Source organism: Hirundo rustica, chromosome Z, assembly GCF_015227805.2.
Source record: "Hirundo rustica isolate bHirRus1 chromosome Z, bHirRus1.pri.v3, whole genome shotgun sequence".
NCBI lineage: Eukaryota > Metazoa > Chordata > Aves > Passeriformes > Hirundinidae > Hirundo > Hirundo rustica.
In genome coordinates, this window is record NC_053488.1 from 42,763,978 (window position 1) to 42,771,930 (window position 7,953).

Consider the following 7,953-nt stretch of genomic DNA (forward strand, 5'->3'; position numbering starts at 1 on the left):
AAAACGGAGGGAAGATTAAACAGGAGGATGCTCATAATACGTGAGAAATGCAATGTATTAAGTTTTACTGAGGAGAAAAGAAATTAAGATTAATTGCAATAGGTAGTGCTTTCTAATGCTGTAAACCCAATTATCCTGGCCTTTCACTTGATATTACAAGACTAGCAATGTACATAGGAGAAGATTCTTAGCATTTTGGCTTCCACAGATTTCGTTTAATACATGAAAATTGTCTTATTTAAAATAGAATCAAATTATGAAGGTAAATGGCCCTAAGTAACACCATATGTTCTCCAAATTCTGATTTTTTTAGTTCAACGAATACCACTCCAGCAGATTACAAAACTACAACTACCTAAAGTTACTACTAATTGTTACTATCTAATCATACTCCTCCAGATAATACAAAAGCATGAAATGGAGAACTGAATTGCTTAATGTTTTTAATGAATATACTTGTGTGTGGAAGGAAGAAAATATCTGAAGAGTGCTAAAAACCTTACTGCAGAAAGGCTGTGATGCACCTCGTGCTTTGTTTTGAGGTGCTTCTCTCTGGAGTATAAGCATTTTTTGCACTCAGTGTAGTCTCAAGATTGCAAGGATAAGTGATGCTGATAGCTATGATCTTTTGAGTCAATTAATTTTTTTTTTTTTTTTTTAAAAAGTATATACTGTGCTGCCAGAGGCAGGAATTTGAATTCTTTAGACATCTGCTTCTCTGTAAACTATCTGATTATATCACTAAAAACATTTTGGAAATAACAAACACAATTTCAAAGTTTTTTTTATTTTTTTACTGGGAATAGTCAGTACTCCTGAATGGCAGAGTAAAGGTGCAGAGTAAGCACCAGAAAAAACAGTGCTATGGAGTGAAAAAGTGACCTGGCCAACTGACTGAAATCCTGAACTGCCTTTTGGGATGGCACTGAGGTGAGAGGCTCCTGCAAGGTATGGCAGCAACTGAACCTGCTTTTTACTGGCCTTTGGACTAGAGCTGCAAGTGTGTAAATACTTAGTTCTGAAGCAGTAATCCATTATTGATTGGACTAAATTAAGGTTGGTCCTGACCTGTGCTCTCTTTGCAGTGCTATTAACAACACAAATAAGGCTCTGTCTTGATGCTCCGGTACTGGGGGAGTCCTGTCTGACCCCAAGTCTCTTTCTTCTATTAAAGATTCAGGGCCATCTCACCAGAAGAATTTCTGCCACAGCCACTTGAAGATGCAGAATAAAATGTGGTCTTACTGTGAACGTGGAAGACTTAGGCTTTAGGGCTTTAATACTTAACTCTCTCTTTATGGAGACAACAGATCTAGCCTTCCACTGGCAGGTGACATGTACAGCATTAAGGTCCTTGCATGCTGGACCAAACTTACTGCCGTTTTTACCATGTCCTGTTCTTGCTGATCTGTTCTTATGGTTTAGCCCCAGAAGTATGCCTGGAGCAGTCATTTTTTGTTAGCAGCCTTACAGTTTCTGAATATGAAGATGATTGTGTTCAAATAATTCCTCTTCTGAATTGTTTCAACCATAGAAAAAGTTTTGGGATGAAGTTACTGGGATGCAAGAGTTTAAAATAGGGGTATTGCATGTGCATGTCAAGTGTTGGCAGTAGAGTGGTTGTAGGGGTGGTCTCTGAGAAAACAGCTAGTGCTGCCCTTGTGTAGGATGCAGCCAGCCTAAACAGTCCCACTGCAGGACACTTGATCACATTAGCCAAGCTGCTAATGCTGCCTCTGGGAATCATATTAAAGGCAACAAAATGCTGCAAGACAGCTGTGAGAGAAAAGTGAGATTATGTGAGAGCAACAGCCCTGCAGACACCAAGGTCAGAGCAAAAGAAGCAGAAGAAGGTGCTCCAGTCATTGGAGCAGAGATTCTCCTGGAGCCCTGTTACAATCCAGTTTAAACCCAGAAGAGCAAAGAAAATTAAATCTCTGCGTATAAAATGAACTTTGTAGGTTCAAAATACACTTTAAAATGTAATTAAAACCAAATGAGGTAAGATGTTCTTGCCAAAAAATTTTATTTAATAGTAAGGCTATGAGAAAGAGGAAGGAAGGAGCATAGGAGGACAGGGAGAGAGTGACAGGGATAGAAACGTATCACCCTTCCAGGGGTCCCCGCGACATCTCGCTGTTCCCCTCCATCTGGTCTTCTTGAGGGACCCCTGCAGCTGCCGTGCCGCCACACCACATGGAAAACTATAGAATGCAGTGAATGAATATACTTCTGGGCAGATGGGAACACCCCTATGGCTCCCTTGCAGTGACCCAGTTTGACACTGTCCCTTGCAACGCTGCGGGTCTGTTGCCTCGTGCTGCAGTGCCCTGATGCAGGGTCTGGGGACCCCTCTGCGGGGAACCTTTGACAGGCCGTGACAGCCCTATGTCCCTCATGAGGATGCTGCTTCTCCCGGGATGAAGGGGCCCCACAGCTGAGTCCTGAACAGCAGAGGATTCACTGCTCTGACCAGAGACCTTTTCCCTACACACCCAAAGCCTCTCTCCCCCCACCCTTTGTGTCAGGGCCTGTGTGGGCCTGGCAGCTGATAGCCCTGGGGCTGCACTCTCCACTCTGAAGGTGTTAAGCTTGTGCTCCCTGAGTTTATTCTCCTCCCCCAGCCCTCAGTTGTTACTTTCTTACCTTCATCAAGGAGCAGTGTAGGACTTCTGCCAGGGCCCCATTCAGGGTGTGGTGGTCTTCTCTGCAGCTTTTGTAGTACAGTTTTGCTATAAAAGGTAAAAGTCCTTCATGAAGTCATAAACTATAATATTTCAGTTTCTAACAAGCCTGTGGTCCAGTCAATGGTGAGGCAGCTGTGTCCCCACAGCCCGTGGAGTACCACTGAAGAGCAGAGATCCACACTGTAGTCCCATCGTGCTGAAGCAGATGGACGTGCCTTGAAGGAAGCTGTGGTCTGTGGAAAGTCTGTCCTGAAGCTCACTCCAGGCAGTACCCATGGCACTGTGGAAAGGAGTCCACAGCGGAGCAGTTTTTCTGGCAGAAACTGTAGCCCAGTAGGGACCTGGTACTGGTGCAATCTATTCCTGAAGGTCTGCAGCCCATGGAATGGACCCACACTGAACAGGTTGGAAAAGTAAAAAAGTCTGAGGAGGAACGAGGAGCAATGGCCATCAACTAAAACTCAAGAAGTTCCAGTTCAACATGAGGAAGAACTTTATGTCGAGAATGGCAGAGCACTGGCACAGGCTGCCCAGGAACATCATGGAGTCTCCCTCTCTGGTCACGTTCTGAACCGCCATGGATGCATTCCTGTCTCACCTGCTCTAGCTGACTGGCCTTGGCAGGGGCTTTGGACTGGATGATACCCAGAGATCCCTTCCAACTCTAACAGTTTTCTGATTATATGAAGGAGCAGCAGAGATGGAGTGTTATAAACAGGTAACAGCCCCTATTTTCCAGTTCCCTGCACCAGCTGAGCAGGAGAAGGAGGTAGAAAATTCAGGAGTGAAGTAGAGCTTGAGAAAAAGAAGGGCGGGAGCAAGAAATTTTTGGTTTGGTCTTTCTTTGTTACCATCCTACTCTCGGTTTTTGTTCCGAGATTCAGGTGGTTTTAGGGTCTTTCTGCCTTCTGCAAAGCTCTGAGCCAAATGCATGAGAGAGACAGAGTCTTCAGGTTCTGATTTTTCAAAGTTGCATGCTTTGTTTATTGTTTCTTATCTTACAATTTTCTCAGTGCCCAACAAAGGTCTGTGCAGCTGCTTGGGCATCTGGTGACTCCTCCCACACTGGACTGTCGCTATCTTTTATACGAATTGCTACGTGTTGTTTATTTATCATTACTTGCCAATACCTATCAGTATTACTAAACAGGTCATCCCTACTTTGACCCAATCTCTTTAAACTACTTTGTGCCACTGTCACTGCAGAAAATGGAGTGAGGGAAGAAGAAAGAAGCAGGAGACAACACCCCAAATCCTCCATCTTGCCCCCATTCATTTCAATACTAAACACCCAAACCTACTATTTTCTCACCCTGTGACAAGCTAAACTACTATCTTTCACACTCTTGTGGTTTGCAATCCTTCCCGCAGTGCAGGAAACCTTTCCCACGGACTGAGATCAAAGCCAATGTCCCTCTGGGCCCTGGGCCAGGGTCCCAGACCCCCCTCTCCAGGTCTCTGACCCTCCAGGGCAGCCAAAGGAATACTCTGGACTCCAACATCCTACTCCTGTTTTTAATTTTCAAAATATTATTTTTCCCTTGGCTAAGTCTGTCCTACTTTCCATGGTACTTAGGAAACAATGTTTGTGTTCTTCATCTCAACTGATGAACTTTCTCAACACTTTACTCCACCAGTTCTGTTGAGAAGGGGGTCTGAGAGAGCAACTGAGCGGGCTTCTGACAGTCATGCAAGGTTAACCCACCACAATAGCATAAGAATTTATTCTACTCAACAACCTTATGTATGATTCCTCTTTTCCTTGCCCAAGATGATTTTCTATGTAATTGAAAATGAGAGAATCATAAAACGTCTTAGAGACTGTAAGTTTGTCTGGTTCCAAACTCCCCACCATGGGCACAGATACCCATGAAAATGATGTGAAAGTCAGTGTTCATGAGGCAGAGAAGCTAGCAGGTGAAACCTGAGTCTTTGATATCTGTCATTCGCTGAAGTTAATTGTCATTTCAGAGCTCTAAAGTACAGTCACTGTTCTTTTAACTCATGGTCAACGAAAAGAGTAAATCTTACCTTCTTAGGCTACTTTTGGGGGGGTTTTGTAGTGGAGTTTTCAGCCTATTTAGTGACATTGCTTTCTCAATTACTTCTGTGCTTCTAATGATTTTTAAATCAGAGCACACGTTACTACAGGCTAGAGAATGTTATATATTCTGGGTATGTCTGTGCAGCGGGAAGGTTTTGGGGTTTTTACAGTGGCTCGATAAAATATGTACAACATAAATGAGAATGAATCCCAGCCTTAAAAGAACATTCCCTTAATTCAAACAGCAAAAGCAGAGATTTCTTATGAAAAGGAGCATGCTAGACAGAAAACTCTTAGGAGGTTTTCTGCAAACCCGTGAGAAAAGCATCTAGTGAGGTCAATGTGCTCTGCCAAAACTCTCATTAGGAGTTCCTGCTAGCAGCTGCAGCATAGCTGCATTGGCAGCTTGGTTTCTGGCAGAAGAGTATTCTAGTTTCAGCACTGTAAAACTTACATTGGCTTCCCTAGGACTCAGTCCTTCCTTTGCCAATAAATGATCACCTGAAATACATGGCTTAATGAAATAATTCAGTCAATCTAGCTCGAAGAGAGGCTGCTAACAAGGTGGGCAGGAGTAGATGGAGGCTGTTCCTTGTTCCTTCCACAACTGAAGACTCTATTCAAGATTTGCCAGAAGAGGTTGTGCAGTTGCCAATTGCTTATTGGCATATACAAATACTACTTATGCATCTATCAAATTACTTAAAGCAACTGAAATTGCTATTAAAATTCTGTAGCAGAATTTGCAGAGTGCTTGGGACAATCTTGACCTTTTTCTTGAACCAAAAGCTCTGACAAAAATGTAGAATTAGGTGGTGGTCGCTAGCAGCTATAGAGGATTGAGCTGGATTCTGCAGGAAGACTCAAAACCAGCTTTACACTTCTCATAAGGGGCATAAATGCAGGATCAAGGGTTGGATGACTCCAACCATGAAAGGAATGCATCTAGTCAGAGGTCTCTTCAGGCAAAAAAACCCCAACTCAAAACCCTAAATGTCTGCTTTGTTACACAAAACTGCCAAAAGTCTAGAGTGAAGTGAAAAGTGTGTCTGAACTCAAATGAACTACAGCAGAATTCTACCACAGTGTTTTTCCATTTCTTCAGGTGCAAATGTTGTTTCTTCTGCCATGCAGCTGCTGCTGTATTAGATGACATTGCATTATTTCCCCAGCATACATGTTTGGAAGTCAGAAATGCTACAGCACTGATATTTAGACTGTCTTGCACTTGTTAATTTGAGATGCACTACTCAGGAAAAGTTAGATGTAAAGGATTGTCGAATCAGACTTTTTTTACTGCAAGGAGAAGTTAATACACCTTTGCTAATTTCAAACTATGTACAATTGAAAGAATGTACTTGTAGTTGCTGCACTTCGTGTAACAGTCTTTTTGCATAGTAGGAATCTGTTAATAGGTTGCAGTATTTCCTGGTTAAAAGAAAAAAAATTCCTTACAATCTCTCAAATCCAGCTAATTTGAAAATATATGTAAGAGCCTTCTTTTACCCTTTCCATATGTATTATTTATTTACACCAAAAATGCCTATTAAACTGGGATGGAGAGTTAATGTTGCAAATGTTTACTTAAAAATTGTTATTATAGAACCACAGAATATTCTGATTTGGAAGGGACCCACAAGGATTATTGAGTCTATCTCCTGGCCCTGCACAGGACACCCTGTCCTGTGCCTGAGAGCACTGTCCAAATGCTTCATGAACTCTGTCAGGCTGGTGCTGTGAACACTTCCCTGGGGAGCCTGTTCCAGTGCCCAGCCACCCTCTGGGGTAAGAACCTTTTATTAAAACCTGACCTAGACCTCTCCTGGCATGACTTCAGGCCATTCCTGCAACGAGGTCTCTCCTCAATCTCCTCCAGGCTGAACAGATCAAGTGACCTCAGCCATTCCTCATAGGCTTCCCCTCCAGACCCTTCACCATCCTTGTTACCCTCCTTTGGATGCTCTCCAACGGCTTAGTATGTTTTTTTATATTGTAGCATCCAAAACTGCACGCAGGACACAAAGTGAGGCCTCGCCATTGCAGTGTTCTCTAATAATTATTGCCTCTTATTGGTAACAATCTGTTGCTTCATAAAAGAAGAAAAAAAAAAAAAAGGGAAAAATATATATATACCTTACAGTATCCTCTGTACTAAAAAGTTTTGTTTACTTGGTAGCTGATACAGCTACCTTTCAGTCCTGATGATGGTAGATGTCTTTGTGGTAAGAATGCTAAGCTACATCCCAGTATCTCTTATGGAGGAAAAGTAAAGGTTCCCTAACCCTATGTAACCCTCAATATCTACTGCAATAGGCACTAAAGAGTTTAAAGAAAATTAATAAAATAGTTGTTGTTTTTTTTTTCTTAAGTATGCTACTCATTTGGTTAATTTTCCTGCTTGATAAAATATAGTGTTATTTCTTTTGTGTCTGGAAGCAGCTCCAAGAACAATCATGAAGGAACATTCACTAAATATCTCTATAACTGCTGATTATGTCAAAATGACCCTGAACACAGCTGAGGAAAAGATGTTCCAAATGTGTCAGCTCTAAGGAATTCTATGAATATGCAATAACTACCTTAACTGGCAGGTTGTTTACGGTAAAATTTAATTTTCTTTGGTTCAGTAATTCTTTGTGCACTGGCTTCTTTCCCCAGCTCCTTGGTTAATGTGTTGGGTTGAGACCAGGAAACATGCTATGCCTTTTTTTCACTGTATACACTGTGGTAAGTAGCTTTGCCTGCTTTATCACCAATAACTCAGATTATAACTCTGTCTTGGTTTTGAAAAGACAGGTGTCTGCTATGGAGAGGCAGGCCTCTCTAGGAAATGAGGAATTTGAATCCTTCCCTCCGTGTTATTATAATTTGGAAGATTAAAAAATAAAACTTTTCAGTCAGAGCTATGGGGAAAAGGAATAACAGTCCTTTACTAGTAAATATAACAGGACAGACAAAAAAACAACAGCAATTATAACAATAGTAGAACAGAACCAAGAACCCCGAGGGCAAACGGTGGAAGCTCCGGCGCTGATGGCTGGAAGCCGGGCGCGGTGGACTGTCCTCCGCAGGCAAGGGGTGTCTTCGGCAGGCAGAGGTGGCAGTGCCGGAGAAGCCGCAGCGGCGGGACCCGGGCTCACCCAAAATCCAGCAGGACAGCGAAGAAACTCCGAATTCCTGGGCACTCCAACAGATGGTAGAATTCCCAGGACCAGACTCCTT